The 15,900-nt window shown below is 49.4% G+C and overlaps 1 protein-coding gene across 3 annotated transcripts in view; it reads left to right on the forward strand.

Annotated features, from left to right (window-relative positions):
* The window catches only part of LOC137519526 (protachykinin-1-like), a 217,632-nt gene that overhangs the window by 151,648 nt on the left and 50,084 nt on the right, over positions 1 to 15,900 (forward strand). The window contains exon 2 of one of the 3 annotated variants that reach the window (XM_068238496.1): positions 10,232 to 10,397. The exons of the other annotated variants lie outside the window; for them this stretch is intronic. The gene's annotated coding sequence lies outside the window, so the exon portion shown is untranslated. The remainder of the gene's footprint in view (positions 1 to 10,231; positions 10,398 to 15,900) is intronic. 3 annotated transcript variants of the gene reach the window in all.

The following is a 15,900-nucleotide window of genomic DNA, read 5'->3' on the forward strand; positions in this document are numbered from 1 at the left end:
GATGACGGGTATGTGCTGCACCTCCTCCCATAGCATCTCCTCCCTGCTGGCCCTCAGCATCTGATCCCCAGGATGCTGGGTATGTGCTGCACCTCCTCCCATAGCATCTCCTCCCTGCCAGCCCACAGCATCTGATCCCCAGGATGCCGGGTATGTGCTGCACCTCCTCCCATAGCATCTCCTCCCTGCCAGCCCACAGCATCTGATCCCCAGGATGATGGGTATGTGCTGCACCTCCTCCCATAGCATCTCCTCCCTGCTGGCCTGCAGCATCTGATCCCCAGGATGCCGGGTATGTGCTGCACCTCCTCCCATAGCATCTCCTCCCTGCTGGCCCGCAGCATCTGATCCCTAGGATGCCGGGTATGTGCTGCACCTCCTCCCATAGCATCTCCTCCCTGCCAGCCCACAGCATCTGATCCCCAGGATGACGGGTATGTGCTGCACCTCCTCCCATAGCATCTCCTCCCTGCTGGCCCTCAGCATCTGATCCCCAGGATGCCGGGTATGTGCTGCACCTCCTCCCATAGCATCTCCTCCCTGCTGGCCTGCAGCATCTGATCCCCAGGATGCCGGGTATGTGCTGCACCTCCTCCCATAGCATCTCCTCCCTGCTGGCCCGCAGCATCTGATCCCCAGGATGCCGGGTATGTGCTGCACCTCCTCCCATAGCATCTCTTCCCTACCAGCCCACAGCATCTGATCCCCAGGATGACGGGTATGTGCTGCACCTCCTCCCATAGCATCTCCTCCCTGCTGGCCCTCAGCATCTGATCCCCAGGATGCCGGGTATGTGCTGCACCTCCTCCCATAGCATCTCCTCCCTGCTGGCCCGCAGCATCTGATCCCCAGGATGCTGGGTATGTGCTGCACCTCCTCCCATAGCATCTCCTCCCTGCTGGCTCGCAGCATGGGATCCCCAGGATGCCGGGTATGTGCTGCACCTCCTCCCATAGCATCTCCTCCCTGCTGGCTCGCAGCATCTGATCCCCAGGATGCCGGGTATGTGCTGCACCTCCTCCCATAGCATCTCCTCCCTGCTGGCCCGCAGCATCTGATCTTAGGATGCCGGTTATGTGCTGCACCTCCTCCCATAGCATATCCTCCCTGCTAGCCCGCAGCATCTGATCCCCAGGATGGCGGGTATGGGCTGCACCTCCTCCCATAGCATCTCCTCCCTGCTGGCCCCAGAGCATCTGATCCCCAGGATGCCGGGTATGTGCTGCACCTCCTCCCATAACACCTCCTCCCTGCTGGCCTGCAGCATCTGATCCCCAGGATGACGGGTATGTGCTGCACCTCCTCCCATAGCTTCTCCTCCCTGCTGGCCCGCAGCCTCTGATCCTCAGGATGCTGGGTATGTGCTGCACCTCTTCCCATAGCATCTCCTCCCTGCTGGCCCTCTGATCCCCAGGATGCCGGGTATGTGCTGCACCTCCTCCCATAGCATCTCCTCTCTGCTGGCCCGCAGCATCTGATCCCCAGGATGCCGGGTATGTGCTGCACCTCCTCCCATAGCATCTCCTCCCTGCTGGCCCGCAGCATCTGATCCTCAGGATGCTGGGTATGTGCTGCACCTCCTCCCATAGCATCTCCTCCCTGCTGGCCCACAGCATCTGATCCCCAGGATGCCGGGTATGTGCTGCACCTCCTCCCATAGCACCTCCTCCCTGCTGGCCTGCAGCATCTGATCCCCAGGATGACGGTTATGTGCTGCACCTCCTCCCATAGCATCTCCTCCCTGCTGGCCTGCAGCATCTGATCCCCAGGATGCTGGGTATGTGCTGCACCTCCTCCCATAGCATCTCCTCCCTGCTGGCCTGCAGCATCTGATCCCCAGGATGACGGGTATGTGCTGCACCTCCTCCCATAGCATCTCCTCCCTGCCAGCCCACAGCATCTGATCCCCAGGATGACGGGTATGTGCTGCACCTCCTCCCATAGCATCTCCTCCCTGCTGGCCCTCAGCATCTGAACCCCAGGATGCCGAGTATGTGCTGCACCTCCTCCCATAGCATCTCCTCCCTGCTGGCCCGCAGCATCTGCTCCCCAGGATGCTGGGTATGTGCTGCACCTCCTCCCATAGCATCTCCTCCCTGCTGGCCCGCAGCATCTGATCCCCAGGATGCCGGGTATGTGCTGCACCTCCTCCCATAGCATCTCCTCCCTGCTGGCCCGCAGCATCTGATCCCCAGGATGCTGGGTATGTGCTGCACCTCCTCCCATAGCATCTCCTCCCTGCTGGCCCGCAGTATCTGGTCCCCAGGATGCTGGGTATGTGCTGCACCTCCTCCCATAGCATCTCCTCCCTTCTGGCCTGCAGCATCTGATCCCCAGGATGACGGGTATGTGCTGCACCTCCTCCCATAGCATCTCCTCCCTGCTGGCCCGCAGCATCTGATCCCCAGGATGCCGGGTATGTGCTGCACCTCCTCCCATACCATCTCCTCCCTGCTGGCTCGCAGCATCTGATCCCCAGGATGCCGGGTATGTGCTGCACCTCCTCCCATACCATCTCCTCCCTGCTGGCCCGCAGCATCTGATCCCCGGGATGCCGAGTATGTGCTGCACCTCCTCCCATAGCACCTCCTCCCTGCTGGCTCGCAGCATCTGATCCCCGGGATGCCGAGTATGTGCTGCACCGGCGCCGCATCACTCACCTGCTCTCAGGAGATTAGCGATGGGATCACCAGCCGCACCTGAAGGCCTGCTTCCTCTCTGACTACAGCGACCCCTCATGTGACCTGGCAGTATGTTTCAGGTCACATGAGGCACCGCTGTAGCCATGGATACAGGACACTGGATGAAGATCCCATTGCTGGAACGCTGAGAGCAGGTGAGTGAAGTGGCACATCTAGGGAAGAGGAGACCGGGAATGCGAAGAGGGGGACATTTCGGGAGAGGAGCCGCCTCTTGTCGCCCTCTAATTGTTGCTGGCCAGTAAAGTTGCCATGTGCTGAATATACCCCATATGTCACATGACGGGCGTCGCCCCATCCGCAGCACATGCTGAGTTTTTAGTCTGCACAACTCATTAATGTTATCGTTGTTTTGCGCTCTCTCCTTCCAGCCTAATGGAAATGTCTGAAGCTTTCATGCTAATTGCATGAAAAAAAAAAGACAACATGGAAAGTAATTGTGCCAGCTGAAATCAATAACAATCCTCTCTGGATGTTCTTTTAGAATTCCATTTCCATCATAAAAAGTCGCTCCTGAATCAGCTCTTGTGCAATTATTACAACTGAACTGCTTTCCCGCGTTCCCCGCATCCTCTTTACAAAGTTCCTCTAAAATGCTTTTATCTCTGAAAAGCAATTTATTGCTGCATCTAATCGGTAAAGAAATTCAAAGAGGGGGGAATGGCAATGTGTAACCTGCATGATGAGAAGGAAGAGGAGACAGTGATTACTGGCCTGAGCTGTCTTCTCTCCATGCTCCAGTCCTCTGCTCCAACTCCTACCTGTTGTTTGCTCTGACTTCATTCACTGCTTATCTTGCTCTTTTCTGCACGCTAGCACCTTGACTTTGATTTGGACAATACGTCTTATATTCAGGGCCAGACTTGGGGAAAGCCACAAAAATCTGGGCCTAGGGTGGCAGAGCAAGAAAGGGTGGACAGTCACTCACTGTAAAGTAGCACCCACACAGTAACAGATCCAGTCCATGGCCTCCCCCTGTGTTTGGCATACTGCAGCTGGTACACACCACACTTCCTCTCATACCAGGAAGTAGTGAAAGTAAGTGGCTTTGCAGACAGAAGAGCCTAGTGGCAAGAGGACTTTGACACAGGAGGTGAGTTGTTTCTGCGAGGTTTCCCAGCACGATAACTCTTCAGGGGGGGGGGGGGGGGGGGGGGGGGGCCAAGGAAAGGGGGCTGTGGGGAAAGGGAGAAATTGGGGCCCTCTCCCTGCGGCTCAGTCCTAGTGTGGGTGTGGTTCCCACCTCCATCACCTATAGTGGGGGCACTTAAACCTGGCTAACCTATACTGGGTGTGCTTATGCCTGGCTACCAATACAGGGGACACATATACCTGGTATCCTATACTGGGGACACCTGTGCCTGGCTACCAATACAGGGGACACATATACCTGGTATCCTATACTGGGGGCACTTCTACCTGGCTACCTATACTTCTGCCAACTATACCGGGTTGACCTATACTGGGGGCAGCTATACCTGGCTACCTTTACTGGGGGTACCTATACCAGGCTATCTATACTGGGGGCACCTATACCAGGCTATCTATACTGCAGGCCCCTATACATGGCTAAATATACTGGGGGCACCTATATCTGGCTACCTATACTAGGGGCACCTATACCTGGCTACCTATACTGGGGGGACCTATACCTGGCTACCTATACTAGGGGCACCTATACCTGTCTAGCTATACTAGGGGGCTTGAAACCGCATTGCAAATAGCGTTCTCTTGTCTACGGGTGGGGGGGGGGCAATTTTTACACCCTCACCATGGGTGCAGTCTAGCCTAGAAACTGCTCTGCCTCCAACCACAGTGCAGCCACACTCTCCCAAGTATAACAAGTGGTGAGCAGCAGTAAAGTTTTGTTATGCAACACCATGGGCTGTAGTTGTAGTAATGGTGGGCGAGCAGGAGTGTTGTGTGTCCTAGAAATCCCAAGCTGGATAGCAATGTCGTTTGATTGCTGATTCTGATGGATGGTGGCAGTTCTCACATGGAAACTGGGCTTGTACAGTCTTGCTAAACTACTGATGAAAGTTAACCCAATAGGATATACAGTATATATATATATATATATATATATATATATATATATATATATATATATATATATATATATATATATATATATATATACTGTATGACCTAATAATATTATAAACTAGCTGGACGCCCGGCGTTGCCCGGGTATGTATTTGGCTGGTGTTGGCTCTTCCTAACCCTAACACACAATTACTTAATGACCAAGTATGTGAGCTTTGCAGTCTTTGGCATCAATAATTTGCAATAAAATAAAATAAATCTAATTGGATGTGGCTCCACCCCTTTTCTGAATTTGAACCCCAATCACCCAATGGCCAACTGTACCAGGTACAGGTGATTAACAGTGCAAGAATGGCAGCAATTAAATATTCCCCTTAAAAATCAATAGGTGGATTTTGATTGGCTTTTATAGGCTCCACCCACTTTTCTGAATATTAATCCCAGTCACCCAGTGACCAACTGTGCAAAGTTTGAGAACCCTGCCATTAACAGTGTAAGAATGGCTGCAGTTTACATTTGCGCAATGAAATTTGTATTTTTCTCCACCCACTTATTTCCTAACATTGTTCAGGTATGTATTTGGCTGATGTTGGCTCCGCCTACTATTTCTAACCCTAACACACAATTACTCAATTACCAAGTTTGTGAGCTTTGCGGTCTTTGGCATCAATAATTTGCATTGAGATTAAACAAATCTGATTGGCTGTTTGTGGCTCCACCCCTTTGTCTGAATTTGAACCCCAGTCACCCATAGACTGACTGTATCAGGTTTAAGGCTTGTGCCATTAACAGTGCAAGAATGGTAGCAATTACATATTCCCCTTGAAAATCAATAGGTGAATTTTGATTGGCTTTTGTAGGCTCCACCCACTTCTCTGAATATTAATCCCAGTCACCCAGTGACCAATTGTGCAAAGTTTGAGAACCCCACCATTAAAAGTGTAAGAATTGCTGCAGTTTACATTTTCTCAGTAAAATTTGCATTTGTCTCCGCCTACTGATGACCTGGCATTGCCCGATTATGTATTTTGCAGGTGCTGGCTGCGCCCACTTTTCCTAACCCTAACACACAATTACTCAATTACTCAATTACCAAGTTTGTGAGCTTTGCGGTCTTAGGCATCAATAACCTGCATTAAAATGAAACAAATCATATTGGCTGGGTGTGGCTCCACCCTGTTTTATGAATGTAAACCCCAGTCATGCAATGATCAAGTGTTCCAGGTTTGAGGCTTGTGCCATTAACAGTGCAAGAATGGCAGCAATGAAACATTCCCCTGAAAAATCAATAGGTAATTTTTGACTGCCTTTTGTAGGCTTCACCCACTTTTCTGAATATTAACCCCAGTCACCACGTAACCAACTGTGCAAAGTTTGAGAACCCTGCCATTAACAGTGTAAGAATGGCTGCTGTTTACATTTTCCCAGTAAAATGTGTATTTGTCTCCGCCCACTTATGACCTGTCGTTGCCCGCTTATGTATTTGGCTGGTGTTGGCTGTGCCCACTTTCCTAACCCTAACACACAATTAATCAATTACTCAATTACCAAGTTTGTGAGCTTTGCTGTGTTTGGAATCAATAATTTGCATTGAAATGAAACAAATCTAATTGGCTGTTTGTGGCTCCACCCCCTTTCTGAAATTGAATCCCAGTCACCCAATGAATAACTGTACCAGGTTTGAGGCTTGTGCCATTAACAGTGCAAGAATGGCAGCAATTTAAATATTCCCCTTGAAAATCAATAGGTTAATTTTGATTGGCTTTTATAGACTCCACCCACCTTTCAGAATATTAATCCCAGTCACCCAACGACCAACTGTGCAAAGTTTGAGAACCCTGCCATTAACAGTGTAAGAATGGCTGCAGTTTACATTTTCCAGTGAAATTTGTATTTGTCTCTTTTTGGTTATGGGAATAAAAAGTATCCTATACTGTATTCCAGGTAATGTACTATGTGTGGGCCACATTTCATTCAAATCCGTTCAGCCATTTTTGCGTGATCGAGTAACAAACATCCAAACATCCGAACTTTCCCATTTATTATATTAGTAGGATTGTAAAGTTCAGATGTTTAAATGTTTGTTACTCGATCACGCAACAACGGCTGAACGGATTTGAATGAAATTTGGCACACACATAGTACATTACCTGGAATACAGTATAGGATACTTTTTTATTCCCATAACCAAAAAGTGGGTGGAGTCGGTGACAAATTAGATTAACAATTGGGCTGCATTGGCACCTGATGTTGGCGTATGAAATAAAACGGCATTTACTAATTGTAAGAACGCTTTAGAGAGGGTTGGCACTATTGTTTAGGTCTCTTATGTTGAATTTTCTGCCTAGCCGGATTATTGCCTACAACATGTACATTATCCAGGGAACGAGCCTCAGAGACACTGGAAGTATCTGCGCGACACATTTTTCCATAAGTATTTTAACTCCCACTAAAGTACGTCTCCCCCGAGGCCTTGTAATCCTCGCTATTTATTAGTGATGATGAGTCACGGCTCGACGCTGAAATACAGCCGTGAAAAGTTTTACATTAATATAACGTTCAATTAAAAAAAAAATGTTTTTGAATAGAAATGCGGATCACGTCTTTAGTAACTACATTAATTTTTGCACGGCTGCCAAAAAAGGATTTATTTAAAGGCCGCGTCGCTGATATCTATTATATGAGATAAGTGCTGCAGAGGGATGACTCGGGAAACTGTACCCATCGCCGTGCGAATGTTCAGCCGCGTATACGTATGAGAGGGGGTCATCCTCCACCGAGCTTTCCGTTACAAAGTACAATTACCTAAAACTGAATTCGGCAGACACGTCACCTTCACTAACAAAGAAACAAACCCCCCACCACCACCACACACACACACACACACACACCCCACCCCACCTGGATCCCGGGGCGTAACTAGAAATCACCGGGTCCCCCTGCAAAGCTTTGGATGACATCAACCCCCCCCCCCCCCCCCCCCCCCCCCGATTTCTGAACAGATAAACTGGAAACCAATGTTATTCGATTGGATAGTGCACACTTGAATGTGTTTTCTCTGCGGTGAAGCGCTGCAGGCGTTTTTTCTATCAATTACATTGGCTTCTGTGATAAAACGTGCATGTTTTCACACATACAGACACATATGGGGCTTGATTCTTTAGGCGTGCTAACCAGGGTGCTAAGTAGGTTAGCACCGGATTTCTCAATCAGATCGCGCGCAAAGTTTTGCGCGTAAAGTTTTACGCGCGCAAAGTCCTATGCGCGCGCAAAGTCCAATAGGCTTTAATGGGCACTTCGCGCGGAGCGCCCTGCGCTCTGTGCAGTGCGCGTGTAAAGTTTTGCGCGCATAAAGTTTTGCATGCGAAAAGCTCGTTTAGACGTGCTAAGGGGGTTTTCACAGGCATGATAACAGTTAGCACCGCTTTGTGAATCAAGCCCATGGTGTGCAGAAAACACATACAGAAAACCAACATACGAGTGTGCTCCCAGCCTCAGCTTATTACACTCACTTTTACCATCTCTGATGGAGCAGACCTGGCACTGCAGACTCCTCCAGCATCACTACAGTAAAGAGTACTTGGGGAGGGGAGGAGAGGCTGGGGCTCTGCAGACTCCTCCAGCATCAATACAGTACACAGCACTTGGGGAGGGGTGGAGAGGTTGGGAACAGGGCACTGTACACAAGACCCTGCTGAACACTGAATAGGGACTGTCACAAATCTTTGTCTACAAAACTTTGTATGATTCGTTATCAGTGGCTGAGCGGATGCAGTCATTAGAACAATTGTGCAGAGAGCAGAAAGCTTTTTCTCTCCGTGCCATTATCTGTTAGTCTCTCAAGGAAAATAATCTTCTCCCCTAACAGGGCCAGTACACCTTCTGGGCCCCCCGGTGGCTGCATCCCTTGCAGGGTCTATTGTTACGCCCCTACCTGGATCTCTGCAATATTGCATAACCAAATACAGGGTGTAGTGCTGACTATAGGGAAATTCCCCTTACTGTGTAGTGTTTATACATTTTGAGGAACTGAAACGTCCATTTCCTTTGTGCTGAGTTCTCCTCCAGTTGAGAGGAGTCTGAGGAGAGACATAGGGAGTCTGCCATATTTATTTCCTTTTAAACAATACCAGTTATTACTATTATTTAGTATTTATATATCACTGACATCTTCTGCAGCTCTGTACAGAGTATATTGTCTTATCACTGACTGTCCCTCAGAGGGGCTCACAATCTAATCCCTACCATAGTGCTATGTCTAGGTATGTCGCATGCAGAGTCGGATTTATCATAAGACACTGTAGGCACATGCCTACAGGCGCCTGATGATGGAAAGGCAGCTAAGCTCACTCCCTTCTCCCAGTGCCTTCCACCCTCCTTCCCTATGCAGAGTCCTGATGAGAGTGTAAGTGAGAGGTTAGTTACTCAGCTGTCTGCATTCCACTGACCAAATCTCCCTTCAGTCAGGGGCAACTCTAGCTACTTAAAGAGAAACCGTCACCAAGGATTGAACTGAACTTAATCCCAATCAGTAGCTGATGCCCCCTTTCCCATGAGAAATATTTTCCTTTTTTCAAACGGATCATCAGGGGGCGCTGTATGGCTGATTTTGTGGTGAAACCCCTCCCAGAGTGTGATGTCAGCGCCTCACAGCACTGAAGTACTGACATCACGCTGTGGGAGCCTTGTTGCATTGTGGGAATTGGGACAGAAAAGACCATGGAAAGCGTCTACTAGCAAATATCACAAAAGTTTATTGAATCAAAATGCAGTCACATTTCATTGTGGGAATTAACAGCTGTTTCCAACTGCCGAAAAAGCAAGCAGCATCTCCTTCCAGTGACATCACCTGCCAGCAGTAAAAATGTCACCATGTGATAAATGTCAGAATGTAAATCAGGGAGAGGAAAGATATTACAATGGGCAAACACTGACTAAATCATTTATACACCATTATTGTAAAAATGAAGCACTTTTTATCACATTATTTTCACTAGAGTTCCTCTTTAATACTGAAGGTTTCTCTGGCTACTTAATGCTAAGCTGCACCTGTAGCTGCCTATGACAGGCAAGGGAAGTAAGGGAGAAGTGACAGCTGGGGCAGCCAGCACACTTGCGGTGCGGTTCGGCGAGGATTTGTAGGTTCATGGTGGGCGGAGTCTAGGGTTCCAGGACATCTGTGCCTATAGGCTCCTGTGAGGTAAATCTGGGCCTGCATGCATGGAGGGCGGAGTCTAGGGTGCCAGGACATCTGTGCCTATAGGCTCCTGTGATGTAAATCCGGTCCTGGTATCATGTAGTGTATGTATTGTATGTATGGTATCATGTAGTGTACCCAGATAGCACCCCCAGTCATCGCCCGTGATAGCAATAGCTGTGGTTTGTTGCTGGATATGTGCTCTCTTCCTGATTGATTCCTGTTGCCGACTCCTGCTTTGTATCCTGACCACGCTACCTCTGATTTATTCCCTGTTGCCGACTACTAGTACTGCCTGATACTGAATTACACTTGAACGCTGCCTGGACCGACTTTGGCTTCCCTCCACTACGAAATCTCTAGAAAGTATATCTGAACTGCCTTGTCATCATAGAACTCTGTCTCTACAGTCACCTGGTTCATTCATCTGGACTGCATCATCCTCTAGGCCGCAGGTGACTATATACAGATACAGGTATACTTGTGAATACTGTGCCCATTGCATTTCTAGTTTACAGGTTCTGCTGGTGGATTACTATCTGTCAGTCTATATGCTACATCTACCTGCAGGGTGTATTGTAGTATTGTGCTAGGTAGGAGTTCTCACAGGAGTTATGGGCTGGGCTATAGGTCAGTCATATGGGCATACACATACAGCATATAAGTGACCACACCCCCTCTTCTCCTCCTCGCTACACCGCACAGCGGAGCAACATCGGAGCGGCCCCGGGTCCTGGCCAAAACTTCAGCCAACTGATTCCACCCAGCGAGAAGAGGCTCCATAGTGCACTGATGAAAGTTTTTTATTTATGTATAAAGGTCATTATTAGTTAGTTAGTGCAGGACATTGGAAATTTCTATATGGGCATACAGCCTGACCTATAGTCATTGACCAGACAAGCCTGACAATGGGCCATGCTTTAAAGAGAACCCGAGGTGTGTTTGAAGAATGTTATCTGCATACAGAGGCTGGAGCGGCCTATACAGCCCAGCCTCTGTTACTATCCCAAACCCCACTAAGGTCCCCCTGCACTCTGCAATCCCTCATAAATCACAGCCGTGCTGTGAGGCTGTGTTTACATCTGTAGTGTCAGTCTCAGCTGCTCCCCCGCCTCCTGCATAGCTCTGGTCCCTGCCCCCGTCCCTTTCCTCCAATCAGCAGGGAGGGAAGGGATGCAGGCGGGGACCGGCGTTCTGCAGGAGGTGGGGAGAGCAGCAGACTGACACTATAGAGATAAACACAGCCAGCTCTGACAAGCTGTTTGTCAGCAGCGTGGCTGTGATTTATGAGGGATTACAGAGTGCAGGGGGACCTTAGTGGGGTTTGGGATAGCAACAGAGGCTGGGCTGTATAGGCAGATCCAGCCTCTGTATGCAGATAATATTCTTCAAACCCACCTCGGGTTCTCTTTAAGGAAGTCGCGGACGGTCTCCCCTGCACGGCTGGAGCGGTTTTCGTTTCTACATCAGCACCCCAAAATGACACAAATTTACGTCCTTGAAAGCAGTAATTACTGTGATTTCACAGCAGAGCAAAGACATCTAACGTGTCACCGAGAGACATCAAAAGGAATGCCAGAGGGGTAATGTGGTAGAATTTAGGTTATTGGCTAATAGTCTTCCATCACTTTTTCAGGGAACTAGCGGTGTAATGGGGGTTGGGTAATGTTTGTCGGAGGCGCAGATGGTTACGGGCTGTTTGGAGGGTGTCAGCGGATGTCAGAGAGGAGATTAAAGACATGTGAGAGACGCTATGATCAGACGGCAGATCGTTAGATTTCGCTTTAGTCCCCCAATCACAGCTTTTATCATGTTATTTCTTCTCGGGGTCTATTTACAAGCGCTGGAAAACGCTGCCACTGATACACTCTTGTGTTTGCTGAGAATACAACACAGATATCCCAGAGGAGTGACGACAGACGTATGAGCAATCCACATCTCTGCGTCTGTTGCCAGGTGGGGGGAACCTCGGAGGGCAATCAGCACATGATGGCAAGTAACATAAGTGGGGGTCTTAAAGCTAATGTTAAGCCTAATAAAAGTAAAAAAAAATAATAAAACAGGTACTCAAATATGTAGAGAGAAGGCACTGGGTCTTATAGAGTCTTCCTGCTCCTCTCGCCATCCCCGCCTTCCAGGGATGTCTCTCACCGTGGTTTGAAAACCCCGCCGTCGGCAACTTCAGAAGTCTTCAGGAGCCGGAGTGCTCTCGAAGACGGGCTGCTCTGTACTGCGCATGCGTGATTGCACAAGAGTAGGCGCTCATGCATGCGCAATACGGAGCTGCCCATCTTCAACTTCCAAAGCCTCTTGTGGTGACAGAGGAGCAGTATTCGACCGATCGGCTTACCGTGACATCACTGGAACGCCGGGACCGGGAGGAGAATGGGAAGGCTCTACAGGACACAGAGTACCCTCTCTTTAGGTGAGTATCTGATTTTTTTTTTTTTTTAGGTTTCACATTCACTTTAAAGAGGAACTCCAGTGAAAATAATGTAATAAAAAAGTGCTTCATTTTTACCATAATTATGTATAAATGATCAGTCAGTATTTGCTCATTGTAAAATCATTGTTAAATCCCTGATTTACATTCTGACATTTATCACATGGTGACATTTTTACTGCTGGCAGGTGATGTAGCTGCTGCTTTCTTTTTTGGCAGTTGGAAACAGCTGTAAACAGCTATTTCCCACAATGCAGCAAGGTTCCCAGACAGGGAACTGCCAGGACCATGGTCCTGAGAGTTTCCTGTGGGACGGGTTTCACCACAATATCAGTCATACAGCGCCCCCTGATGGTCTGTTTGTGAAAAGGAATAGATTTCTCATGTAAAAGGGGGTATCAGCTACTGATTGGGATGAAGTTCAGTTCTTGGTCACGGTATCTCTTTAAGACCTGCACTAACATTCTGCTCAGCATCATTGCCAAGGCGGTTACATTTTCCTTCCAATTTACTCCTGGAATTGACAATTCTAAGGGGCACAAACCCTCTAATTTGCCACCAGGGCCACATTTCTGGAAAGGCTACCAAAGGCCCGGGCCTCGGGCGGCAGCTGGGCAAGGGGCGGCTGGACATGGAAGAGGGATTGCTGCATATGGAAGAAGAGGCTGCAAACGCTTAATTTCAGCCTTCATCTGCTGTATGTCTAATCTCTGCTATCTTTTGTATCTTTTCACCTTTGCTTTCTTGATCTTAATAGTGATCTGCAATAGTGTTAGCACCTGAGTTACATTACAGACAGTATTGTAATTGCTATTGAATTCTGGTTGTTTGTTCACACTTTGTTTTCTGGTGGCTGTCTGCAATTTCCATCATAGCCTGTATCACATACAGATCTGTTTGAAGTTGCAGGAAATAAGACCACCCCTATTACTTAATTTGCATATTGTCTGCCAGCTGACTGGGCCTTCCTTCCTGATTACACATTGCTAATGCTATAGCTATGTGTATATAAGGAGAAAGGCCTTGTCGGTTCGACAAGTCGGTTCGCTTTCTAAGGGCAGTTTTCAAAGGGCACAAACGAATTTACCAGAATTCACCAGTAATTCAACAGAAATAAGCACCACATCAAGGTAACATTAACTTTGTTGTAACTTACCTGTACTGCTGCTCACTATTGCTGTCTAACTAGATCATCTCTGCCTTTAATTCTGAACTGCACAGCCTACAAGCCACCCCACCAAATAAAAACAAACTGCACTGATAACGACTAAACACTGCTCCATTGCCCTAGGTAAGCCCACCACCAAGTATATCCTCCAACCTCTGCTACACCATTTTCCCTACCTATTTTCACCACCACTCCCAGTGCAACAGTATGTATCCCCAACACATCATTATGCGTACTCCCCTCATACCTCCTCCTCTTTCCCTTGATCACCCGCCCTATTGGTGCCTCATGTTCTGGCTCCATCTGCTCCTCCCCCTGGTCCCTTGTCCACTGCTCACCACACATCCTAACCCCAGGCCCACTCCGGTCTCCCAACCCCCCCGTTCCCCTCCTCATACTTCCCACCTCACCCACCACAACCAAATTTACCCACCTAGCCCCTCTCCCCGCCGCACCTCCCACCCTCCCCATACCCACGAACATTCTCGCCCCAATCTCATTCCCATCCGCCCCATACTCAGACAATCTCTCCCTCTATCTGGCGCTCTCTGGAATGCCAGATCTATCCGCAACAAGCTTACAACTATCCATGACCTCTTTATCTCAAAAACCCTCACCTTTCTTGCCCTTACTGAGACCTGGCTCACCCCCTCTGACCTGCCTGCAGCTGCAGCCCTATCCTACGGGGGTCTACACCTCAGCCATACCCCAAGACCAGATAACAGGCCTGGGGGAGGGGTGGGTCTTCTCCTCTCCCCATCCTGCACCTTCCGTGTCCTTACCCCTCCCCCTTCTCTTTACTTTACCTCCTTTGAGGCCCATGTTATCCGCCTCTACCATCCCCTCCCAGCCATTATTGCAGTCCTATACCGCCCCCCCTCCAGTACTATATCGCACTTCCTAGAAAACCTTGCCTCCTGGCTCCCACACATCCTGTCCTCCGACCTCCCAACAATCATCCTCGGAGACTTTAACATTCCAATTGATGAGCCTACCACCTCTGCTGCCACTCAGCTTCTCTCGCTCACCAACTCCCTTGGTCTCACTTAGCATACTAACGCCACAACCCACAGTGCTGGTAATACCTTGGACCTAATTTTCTCCAAAGCCATCGCACTTACCACCCTGGACATTACACCATTCCCCATCTCCGACCACCACCTCATCACCTTCACCCTCACTCCATCCAGCACCCCCTGTCCCCCTCCCCAAACTGGACGTTGGCAGAGAGATCTGCGCAACCTTGACCCCAATGTACTAGCCACACCTCTCCACTCTCTCTCCTCCTCCCTCCCCAGCCTAACCTGCCCCAACGAAGCGGCAGCTCAATACAACAGTAACCTCTCTGCAGCCTTAGACCATGCGGCTCCCCTGACCTTTCGTACCAACAGTCGCCCCAACCCCCAACCTTGGCACACTGCCCTCACAAGAAAACTACAAAATGAGACACGAGCTGCAGAACGCAAATGGAGGAAATCCCGCAACAACAATGATTTCCTGGGATACAAGACCAAGTTGCAGATGTACCATGCTGCCCTCGCTGATAGTAAACAGATATACTTCACTCACTTGATCGCTACCCAAGCCTCCAACCCACGTCGTCTTTTTGCCACCTTCAATGCCCTACTTAACCCCACACCTCCCGCCCCAACCTCTACCCTCTCAGCCACTGACCTATCAAATTACTTTATCAACAAAATTACAACCATCCGGAAGGATATTTCTCTCCTCCACTCTATCGCCCCCGCCTCCCCACCACATCCGACTCCTTCCTCTTTCTCCTCCCTTACCTCCTTCAATCCTGTCACGGGGGAGGAAGTCAACCAGCTGCTGGCAACTTCACCTGCCACTTCCTGCCCTCTAGATCCGGTCCCATCTGATTCTCTGCGCCCACATTTTTCTGATCTGGCCCCTGTCCTCACCCATCTGTTCAACCTCTCCTTCTCCACCGGCATCTTCCCCTCCGTATTCAAACAGGCCACTGTGCTTCCCCTACTAAAGAAATCTTCACTTGACCCTGCTCTGCCATCCAACTACCGCCCAATCTCTCTCCTCCCTTTTGCCTCAAAAATTCTTGAACACCTGGCCCACCAACGCCTGACCAACTTCCTTAACTCCAACTCCCTTCTCGATCCCCTGCAATCTGGTTTTCGCACAGCCCATTCTACAGAAACCGCCCTCACCAAAGTGGTAAATGACCTCGCCCTTGCCAAAGCCGAAGGTAAATACTCCATCCTGCTCCTCCTGGACCTCTCCTCGGCATTTGACACTGTCGACCACTCCCTCCTCCTCCACTCCTTGCAGCTAATGGGCATTCAGGACCTAGCCTTAGCCTGGATCTCCTCCT

Source organism: Hyperolius riggenbachi, chromosome 5 (assembly GCF_040937935.1).
Source record: "Hyperolius riggenbachi isolate aHypRig1 chromosome 5, aHypRig1.pri, whole genome shotgun sequence".
Classification (NCBI taxonomy): Eukaryota; Metazoa; Chordata; class Amphibia; order Anura; family Hyperoliidae; genus Hyperolius; species Hyperolius riggenbachi.